Here is a 10922-nt window from a genome sequence, read left to right as displayed (position 1 = left end):
GTTTTGCTCATTTTTAAAAATTGAGGTTTGCTCCTAGTACACGGGGGAGATTGTCCTGAGCTCCTTGTACAGGACAACAAGGGCCTTGGGGCCAGTAATGTTGTAGGCTTTCCCACTGCATTGGTGGGTCTGGCCAAGTCCCTCCTATTATTCTAGAGTTCAGAGATTCACACTGGAAATTTCACAGCTAGTGCTGAGCCACTAGCTTTCTGAAGCAAGAGAAAGTAGCCAATACTGCTGTGTTTTGCCTAAGAGTCTCCCACTAGATTCCCCATATGGGGTCTCTCCACCCTCAGCCTCTCTGTGTTGTACCTGTGCTGGGCCAAATCCCTCCCTGCTCAATTGAGACAGATCTTTCCTGAAATCTTCCCAAGATATCTTCTATTAGAAATTTGTTATATTCCAAACATTTGTTGGTTCTGTCATTCCAAAATCTGTTCAGAGGCTTGATCTAGTGTTGATTCTAAAGGAAGCCAGGAAAAGGTCAGGTAAAGTCTTGTCTGCTCTCCACCATCTTGGCTCTGCCCCTTTCAGCAATCTCATTATTTCTTATAGACTTAATTCATTTCTTCATAGAATCATTAGAAATCTTTGTAATGAAAGCAGCTTTCTTGACATGGATGTAAGAGTACTGATCATCCTTTTTTTTTTTTTTTTTTAATAGTCACCAAAATATGGTTTCCTAGTTCAGATGTATTGCCATAAAATGCAGAGAGGAAGAGTAAAATTCAAATGAAAAAATATTTGCAGAAATACACAATGGATAGAGGACACCTAAGTGGCATAGAGAGAATGGAGAGAGAGCCAGGAGCTTCAAGTCAGGAAGACCTGAGTTCAAATCTGATTTCACACACTTACTAGTTGTGTGACCCTGGGTAAGTCACATCCCCTTTTGCCCCAGTTTCCTCATTTGTAAAATAAGTTAAAGAAGTAAATGACAAACAACTCTGGTACTTTGCCCAAAAAATTCAAACAGGGTCATGAAGAGTCAGACATGATTGAAAAATAACAATATGGATAGAATAATTTACTTGGAGCCAGGAAGACATGGTATTAATTCCTGCTTTAGACACTAATAGAATTGTGACCCTGGGCAAGTGACTTAATTCCCTTGAGCCTTAGTTTCCTCAACTACAGAATGAGGAAGATGAGATACTTGGCCTTTGAGGTCCTCTTCAGCTTTAAGTCTGTGATCTTTTGAACCTTTGATGTGGTTATCATTTCTGATGAAGATTTGCTTTCCAAAAAAGGATGTTTCAAGAGAGATCATCACTTTCATATCTCTCAAAAATTAGTAATAATAACACCTGAAACAAGCAAAGCTACCAGAAAAATTTAAAATAAGATTAAAGAATCACTCAAAGAAATGAGCAAATTGATAAAGAACCCTAGCTCAATGAAAAAATACTTGGGATAAAAAAAATGCTAGGGCAAAATATATGAAATAAAACCAATGCCCAACAGTAGCATTAAAAAAAGCAATTTTTCTTGACACAAAAGAATGAATAATAGAAGAATTAGAAGAAGAAATGGAATTAGCAAAAAATAATCACACACACATATGCTCATGTGTTTTTAGAAGAAATAGGTATAGCTAAAGAATCTCAGTAAAAAGCACTGCATTGAAATACAGAAGATTTGGGTTTGAATTCTAGCTATTTTTTAACTTATTGCCTTTGTCATTGGTGGTCATCACTCTCTCCAAAATTCTATCTTTCTCTCCACAAAATTAAGGGGGTAAACAAGATGTTCCCTAAAGTTCCTTCCCTTTTCAAATCTGGGATTCAATAAATTCTGGCTAATTACCCGTGTGCTTTGAAATATCACTTTCTAAACCTTGGTATAGCCTCTGAGAGTGAATGAAAGGTTAGAACACTAGGAAGTTTTGTTCTGGTAAATATTTAACAACCAGCTTTGTGCAGGTGTGTATGGGAATGTGACATAAGAAAGTTCACAAATTTCTTACACAATTCATTGATTATTGTTGTTCAATTGTGTCTGACTATGTAATCTCTTTGGTGTTTTCTTGACAAAGATATATGAGTGGTTTGCCATTTCCTTCACCTCATTTTATCTATGAGGAAATTGAGGCAGACAGGGTTAACTGACTTATTTAGAGTTACACAGTCAGTAAGTGTCTGAGGCTGGATTTGAATTTGGAAAGAGGAAGGAGTCTTCTGACTTCAACTGGCACTCTATCCTCTTCACCACCTAGCTGATACAAAGAATGTATGGCATACCTTTCACAAATAGAATATACATGGTCCTTTACTGCAAATTCTATTCCATCTCAGAATGTTCTTGTGGATTTTTGTCAAACTCCTATGTCTATAGTCATCCTATGATTGTGATTTAGCCAGATCTGACAAAAAGTCGCACCTCAATAAGCTCTTTCTCTAATAAATGTAGTGTCATTATATGTGACATGTAAACTACAATAATCTATTTCTCATCATCTTGAAAGTTATATTAATCAAACTGAAACTTCTTTTAGTTTTAGTACTATTGAATGTAAATAGTGCTATCTTTTTTAGCTTTTTGTATAGTTTGCTGCCAAGATTAGAACATTGCTTGATTTTATATTATAAATTTCAAAATCCTGAATATCATTTAAATCAATTTCATCTTTTAAAATTTCACTTAAATGATGATTTTTTTTAACCAGCTAACCATAGTGAAATTAGTTCCTTATAAGACCAAGTGGATGGCTCTAATAAATCAAAACAATTAAAAATACTGTCATCATTGTTTCTATCTGATAAAGATGTAAGTTCATGTGATAAATTATATTTTCTAGTAACTTATTCCTACGGAGAACATTAAAATTATTATTTTTATTAAATGGAGTATCTTTAAACTTATCTAACTTAATCAAATCTTCAATTTGAGATTCATGCTTTCCAGTACCAATCTTTAAATTTTCCAAAGCTCTTATGGTGTATTTGATTAATTTTTGCATTTTCTAAATGTTAGTTGATCTTGCAGTTGAAAGTAATGAAAATTCTTCAAAAATGTCAATCACTAAAGCAATGTCTTACAAGAAATTAATGTTAGCTAATTTCTTTTCTAAACTAGAATTTAAAAAAAGAATGAAAATTACATATGCAATATAGGGTATAAGCTGCCATCAGCAGAGCAAGAGCAGCTGATAAACTACCCACTGTTCTTCAAGGTCCCAGTACTTGACCAATTTTATTAATTTCATTTTCAAGGTTTTTTAACTACATTTCTAGTTCAATTTAATTTTTATTACATTAGTAATAATATAAATTTTATCCAAAAGCATTTAAAAATGATTGACATTTTACTTTTGATATTGAATTGCCAAGTTACAATTGTAATTAATGATTTAAACAATGTGAAATGATGGTTTAAGGAAATTTTTCTAACAACTTTGTAGTTACTCTAGACTTTCTTCCCAGCATTGTATTTGTACCATCAGAACAAAGTACAATTAGATTTGTTTTCAAATATTCATCATTAAAGTCATAATTATTTAAAGTAAACAATGATCTACTAAAAATATTCTGTTGTGGTTGACATGAATTCTTTTTATAACAACAAATAATATTGCCAGTTTGGAAACTGAGTGACTGTATGTTGACTGATTTTTAAAAACCAAATTGCAATTCCTGAAAATTTAATAATTGGCTCTCTTAAGCTGATATAAGCTGCCTCTAGCACATTACTTTATGTCACCTCAAACAAGTCACTTTCTCTCCCTTCCTTTAGTTTCATTCTCTGTAGAATGAAAGGTTAGATAGACTAGATGATTTTAAATATTCCATTTGGTTTTAAAGTTGCAAGTCTAGGACAAAATGATGAGGAAGCCTCCTTTGAGGAAGATCAGAGCAAGGTGGGCAGGCAGGCACTGGGAATAAGATAGGAAACCCTGTCACATAGAAAGGATTGTACTGACTGGATAAGAGGAATGTGCTGAATATCACTTTCATATGCCTCTCAGAAGAGACCCAAGTAAGGAATAAACTAAGAGATTTCTCATCATTCATTATCTTCCCTTGGGAAGGTAAAGAAGAAAAAAATTATGCAAAGCCCCAGTGGATCTCTGGTAAGAACAGCCCTATGCAAGATCTCATGGGATTAACAGGAAACCAGATATCATCACTACGGAATCATAAAATTCTGAGAAGCTATTTGCCCTTTGCCTCCTTCACTTTCAATTGCATAAAGCTCCTATTTCATGACCATCCACAACAATTACTTGGGGAGAGCTCCTTGAGACCACTGAGGAATTAATTGGCTTGGGTCTCTCCTTATCAAATTCTGTTTTAAGTTTTATTTTGTGAGATGTGTAGCCTATATCTTGTTCTCACTGCAATGATTCTTTGGGGATCCCTCATCCCTGGGGCTGTTAAAGAGATCCCTCATCCCTGGGGCTGTTAAAGAAGGGAAAAAATTTCCTTCTAGTAATCCTTACATAGCCAATCAGCTGCCAAGTCTTGTCCAGTGTACTTCTCCAATATCCTCCACATGAATCCCCTTCTCTCTCAGAGTATGGCCCCCACTCTGATTTAGACCCTCCTTACTTCTCCTGCTACTGGATGAACTTCCTGGCTGGCTTGGTAGCTAGAGTCCTAGACTAGAAGCAGAAATATCTAAGTTCAAATCCTGTCTCAGAGATTTACTTGGGCAAGTCATGTAAATTCTTTTCATTTTGTTTCCTCATTTATAAAATGGAATAATAATGATACTTAGTTTATACAGTGATTATAAGAATTAAGGAAGATTATACTTATATATTTTATATATTTGTATTTTGAATATTATATGGTATCTAATGTATTATAATATATCATATTATATATAAAACTTTGCAAACCTTAAAGTTCTACATAAACACAACTATTATTATTATTAGTAGTAGTAGTAGTAGTAGTAGTCTCCTTGATTTCAGTCTCTCTCCTCTCTCTAATATATTCTCACACAGCTGCCAAAATAACATTACTAAAGCTTAGATATGACCATGTCATTCACTTCTTTGTTCAAAATTTTTTTTAGTAAATCTTGAATAAAATACAAATTCTTCACCTTGGCATTAAAAATCCTCCACATTCTGACTTCCACCAACATTTGTAGCCATATTTTATACTCCTCTCTTTGGTATATAGCCTATGTTCTAACCCATTGTTCTTTTCCTATCTGACCCATTCTCTCTCAGTGTTCTTTGATGGATTAGCTCTTCCTTGGATTTAAGAAATCACACTTAGAATGTATTTCCTACTTGTCTTCACCATTCAGAATCCTGATCATCCTTCAAGTAACAATTTGTACTGCGTTTTCTCTCTCTCCTTTCTTCTTCTTCTTCTCCTCCTTCTTCTTCTCCTTCTCCTTCTCCTTCTCCTTCTCCTTCTCCTTCTCCTTCTCCTTCTCCTTCTTCTCCTTCTTCTCCTTCTTCTCCTTCTTCTTCTTCTTCTTCTTCTTCTTCTTCTTCTTCTTCTTCTTCTTCTTCTTCTTCTTCTCCTTCTTCTCCTTCTTCTACTCCTTCTTCTTCTTCTTCTTCTTCTTCTTCTTCTTCTTCTTCTTCTTCTTCTTCTTCTTCTTCTTCTTCTTCTTCTTCTTCTTCTTCTTCTTCTCCTTCTTCTCCTTCTTCTCCTTCTTCTCCTTCTTCTTCTTCTTCTTCTTCTTCTTCTTCTTCTTCTTCTTCTTCTTCTTCTTCTTCTTCTTCTTCTTCTCCTTCTTCTCCTTCTTCTCCTTCTTCTACTCCTTCTTCTTCTTCTTCTTCTTCTTCTTCTTCTTCTTCTTCTTCTTCTTCTTCTTCTTCTTCTTCTTCTTCTTCTTCTTCTTCTTCTTCTTCTTCTTCTTCTTCTCCTCCTCCTCCTCCTCCTCCTCCTCCTCCTCCTCCTTCTTCTTCTTCTTCTTCTTCTTCTTCTTCTTCTTCTTCTTCTTCTTCTTCTTCTTCTTCTTCTTCTTCTTCTTCTTCTTCTTCTTCTCCTTCTTCTTCTCCTTTCTCTATCTTTGTCTCTTTCTCTGTCTCTCTTTCTCTCTCCCTCTCCTCTCTCTCTCACGCCTTTCTTCCATTCCTCCCCCTCTCTCCCTTTCTCTTCTCCTCTTCTTCCTTCTGTCCCCTTTCCCTTCCTGCTTTCCTCCCTCCTTTCTCTCTCTCTGGCTGAATGTCTATGTCTGTCTGTTTCTCTTCATACACACACACATATACATACACACACATATATAAATTCCACATTGACTCCATCTTGTGGTTTGATTCTGGATCTAGCTCAATTCCCTTTCTATTCAATTATGAGACTAGTTCAGTTTCTGTCTGTAAGAAAAGTTTATTATGAAAATTGGGATAAAACTTGATTGCATTGTTTGAACCTAGAACTGAGTGTCTAGGAAGCTGGACTACTTCCACATGCTGCTAAGAGACCCTTTAACTAAGGACCTAGTTATGTTGACCAAAACCCTAGTCAGATCTGAAGATTGAAATAAGGAGTATTCTCACAGTTATAGGTCTCATCTAACCCACATCTTATCCTAAAACTTTCCCTTCACTGGTCAATCAGTTATTGTTTCCTTTTGCCTTTGAAAACAAACACTTAGGAGGGAGTGGGACACCTCTTTTTCAGATTACAGGGAATTGCACCTGGTTGTGGTTTCCTTCCCAACTCTTGAAACTCATCCTCTCATCTTCCTCTCAACTTGTAAAGTCCCTAATATTTCCTCCAATTGGAATCAGGTCCTGGTTTATATCCTGTTCATTCTTTTCTATTAATACATAAACATGTCTCCTTGGGCATATGGGTTCCACCACCAAGCTGAGGAGGCCTGGTCCCAATTTGTTATGCAGATGGCATTCATTGCTTAATAAATTGATATGTTCAGAAACTTATACTTTTGTTTCCTTAGATTTCACCCACCAGTGTATGTGTTTTTATGCATATATACATAAGCATATATACACATATGCACATACACACATATATATGCATGCACCCACAAACATGAATATATTCACACACATATGCACACATTATATTATCCCTTCAGCAGAGTGCAAACTCCTTGAGGGCTTTGGCTGTTTAGTTTGTGTTCTTGTTTTTCCAGAGCCTAGCACAATGGCCTGGCTCTTAATATATGTTTGTGGGACCAAATTTTCATCTTAACATCTAACTTTACTTTTCCTAGTTAACTCTCCTAATGCCAGAGAGATTAAATGTTCAGAAAGGCTGTAGAATCTTACCCAATGTAGATTTTTTTCCTAGGACACTATCATACACACTTGATAGAAGAAAAAACTGGACCCTAACATTAAATAATTTTGTTCAGCATTACAGAACATAGCAGTGGAAGGGTTTAAAGAATGCAAATGGCTAATTTTCAACATGAGAATTTCTAGTTACAAATAGCATGGGCTAGTTTGGTGACACAGTAGATAGAATGCCAGACTTGAAATCAGGAAAATGCCTCTTTTACTTGAGTTCAAATCTGGCCTCAGACACTTAGTAGCTGTGTAATCCTAGGCAAGTCACTTAACCCTGTTTGTCTCAGTTTCCTCATCTATAAAATGATTTGGAGAAATGGCAAATCACTCCAGTATCTTTCTTTGCCAAGAAAACCATAAATGGGGTTAAAAAGATTTGGTCATGACTGAATAACAACAGCAACAACTCACAAACAAAAATATAAGTTATTTTGACTTTGGCAATTGTTATTTTTCCCCTGGGCAGTATGCTCCAAGTAATTCCAGATCCTTAATATTACCAATAACTAAACCAACGGGATGGGCAAGATTATTCTGGATGGATGGGTTAGAAATTCTTCAAATCATAGATTGTTGAAATCTGAAGAGACTTTAGAGTTGAAAAGGACTTCTCAGCAGCCTTTGACATTACTGATCATCCTCTTCAAACACACACACACACACACATACAAACCCACAAACCCACACCCAGAGGATTTATTTTTTTTCTTTGTCTTCTTTGGTGAATCTTCATCTGGGTTATGCCCATCAATCATGGGTACCTCACAAGGCTCTGTCCTAGGCCCTTTTCTCTGGTAGATATATGATATTATAGTATATGTGAAAGTTGCACAGAGGAAAATTTGCTTAGCAAAAGAGAAAAAAAACTTCTTAAAATTAAAATTATTTACAAGTAGAGTAGGCTACTTCCCTCATTATATGTCTTCTGCAAAAGATGGCATATTATTTATTGTGCAGATAATAAAATTCTAACTCTGAATTTCTGTAATCTTAAAGTTCATAAATATTGGAACCCAACCTTATCATTTATGGAAATTGAATGGGGCCCAGAGAGAGAAAGGAACTTACCTTGCCAAGGTTACTGGCCAGTACAATAGAACTCATACTTGAACCTACATCTTCTAATTCCAAAAACCAGGCTGAGGTCAAGAATATGGGCAGCTGAGTATGTGGGGAGTTGGACTGGATGAGTTGCTTTCCAATGCTGACATTCTGTGATTTTATGTCTTTTAGCCAAGCATATAACAGATAGGATTTTAATGTGTTGGCCATTATTCAGAGTCAGATCTAATGGGTGGGTTTTAGAGGAGAGTAATCCAGAGGTGATCTAGTGGTTCAGACCTCCATCTCCCAATTCATCCCTTATTAATTTACTGTATATTTTGTCCTGACCTCACCAACAATAAGTCGCAACATTGAGTTTAAACAAGTAGTCTCTCTCATCATCATTTCATTCTTTGTACTTGTGTCCTCATTGCCTAGTATAGATCTGGCATATAGAACATAGTAAATAAATACATGTTGTTGTCTTGATCATCATGAGAAGACTAATTAGTCTTAGGAAATGCATCATAGAGTCATGGAAAAGGCATTGGATGTAGAGCCAGAAGGTCTGGTTTGAATTCTATTCTGGTATCATCTAATCTTGGACAAGTCACTAAAACCCTTCATCTGTGAAATGGGGATAAAAATCCTTGCCCTATTTATTAGGATGTAGAATTGAAAAACTTAAACCACTAACGAAATCTGAATTATTAATAGCTGGGACTACAACAGAGTGAACAGTAGGAAAAATCAGGCACTTTACAAATTACTTTTACCTATACAATACTAAAATCAGCAGCTACCTTCAATAACCTCTTTCCTCTGCATCCAGTGGTTTGGTGATGTGAGGTGATTAAAATGACTTATGGTTGTGTCATTAGGTGAATCCGCTGGGTTATACACAGTAAGTTAAAAAGTCAACTTGTAGGATCCAGCATTGCTAAGTCACAGGGAACTAGACCTATTCTTCCTCCAGCTTCTGTTGTTTCAAGAGTGGAAAAACTCCCATGTTTCAGAATTGCAAATAAAATCAGATTTCCTAGGCATAGTATGATAGAAAGAACAGTGCCTTAGAAATTAGAGGATCTGAGTTCAAATCACATTATTGTTGTTTACTACATAAGTAATTCTTAACTCCCTTGGCCATCAGTTTCTCCATCTATAAAATGTAAGATTAGATCAATAAGCTCTGATGATCCTTTCCAATTCTAAACCTATGAATCCATTATAATGAGGGCTATCCTCCACATGTCATGGAGGTGTTGTTGCATCGTCCAAAGGGAGGCAAAATAGACACCTCTAATCTCTTTTCCCTTCATCCTTCTCAAGAAGACTTTAATTCTTGCTAGAAGAGAAGTAGGAGGTTGGAGCCAGAAATATGGTCACTCTGCTCTCCTTAGAAAGAGGATATACTAGTCTAGGATTTTATATATATATATATACATATATATATATATATATATGTTCTCTTAAAAATTAAAAATCACCCTATAATTTAGGGGATTTGGTTTTTCAGATTCAATATGACTTCTTTTTTAAAAATTTCAAATATTTTATTTTTTTCTGATGTAAATGTAAAAACAATTTATAGCATTTGTTTTTTTTAGAATTTTGAATTCCAAATTCTCTCCCTCTTTCTCTCCCCTTCCCCCTGAGACAGCAAGCAATTTGATATAAGTTATACATGTGCAGTCATGCAAAACATATTTCCATATTAGTCATGTTGTAAAAGAAAACACAGACCAAAAAAAAAAGAAAAAGAAAAAGAAAAAAAGTTTTAAAAAAACATGTTTCAATCTGCATTCAGACTCCATTAGTTCTTTCTCTGAAAATGGATAGGATTTTTAATCATAAATCCTTCCGAATTGTCTTGGATCTCAATCTAATTTCTGATCATTAATTAAAAGGTGTCAGGTCTCTAGCTTTAAACCTAAGACTTGAGTCCCTTCCCACTAAATGCCAGTTCTATAATGAATGCAAACATAGACAGCACCAAAGAAAGCCATTTCTCCAAGTCCATAGCAAAACAGAAATGAAAGTATGCATAGGAGAATATATACCACACAATACAGAATGAAGGGGCTCTGCCACTGGGAGCAAGGTAACTCAGTTCAACCAAGAAAGAAAATCCCAGATCTCACCAAGGGGATGTTCTTCAATGTCTCTAGTATAGCAAGCTGTGGATGGGAACATGATGGAATTTCCCAGCTCCTCTCATATTGGCTTCTTCACATCAGAAGAGGGATCAATTTCTTGTCTTCTTTCTCAAAGCTGGAAGCCAGAAAGGATTGATGTGACCTGAAGAAACTAGAACTCTCCTTTCTCCTGCCCTTGCCAACTCCACCTCATGTCACTTGTAGGCACAGGGCATTGATCTCCAGCAGTGAGGAGAGAATCCCACAACAAATGGACCCTGGGACATGGGGTTATAGTCTCCATCTCCAAACAGAATCATGGAAATTCAGGGCTGGGATGGACCTCAGAGGCAATTTAGCTCAATCACTAACTGAATAAGGACCCTATCTGTAGTCCAAACCAATTCAGCAAATGTTTATGAAGTGTCTACCAGCATCTCCAGTGTCTATCATTCTGCCCAGGCACTGAATGAAGTCTGGGTTTCTATTACCTACCCATGTTTTGAATTTGCAAATTCCCA

General features: G+C 35.8%; 1 pseudogene; it reads right to left on the bottom strand.

Moving 5' to 3' along the window:
- Nucleotides 1-2352: 2352 nt before the first annotated feature.
- Nucleotides 2353-8494, bottom strand: LOC141552943 (E3 SUMO-protein ligase KIAA1586-like; annotated as a pseudogene).
- Between the last annotated feature and the right edge of the window lie 2428 nt (nt 8495-10922).

This window comes from Sminthopsis crassicaudata, chromosome 2, assembly GCF_048593235.1.
Source record: "Sminthopsis crassicaudata isolate SCR6 chromosome 2, ASM4859323v1, whole genome shotgun sequence".
Taxonomy (NCBI): domain Eukaryota; kingdom Metazoa; phylum Chordata; class Mammalia; order Dasyuromorphia; family Dasyuridae; genus Sminthopsis; species Sminthopsis crassicaudata.
This window is presented reverse-complemented; position numbering and strand designations above follow the sequence as displayed.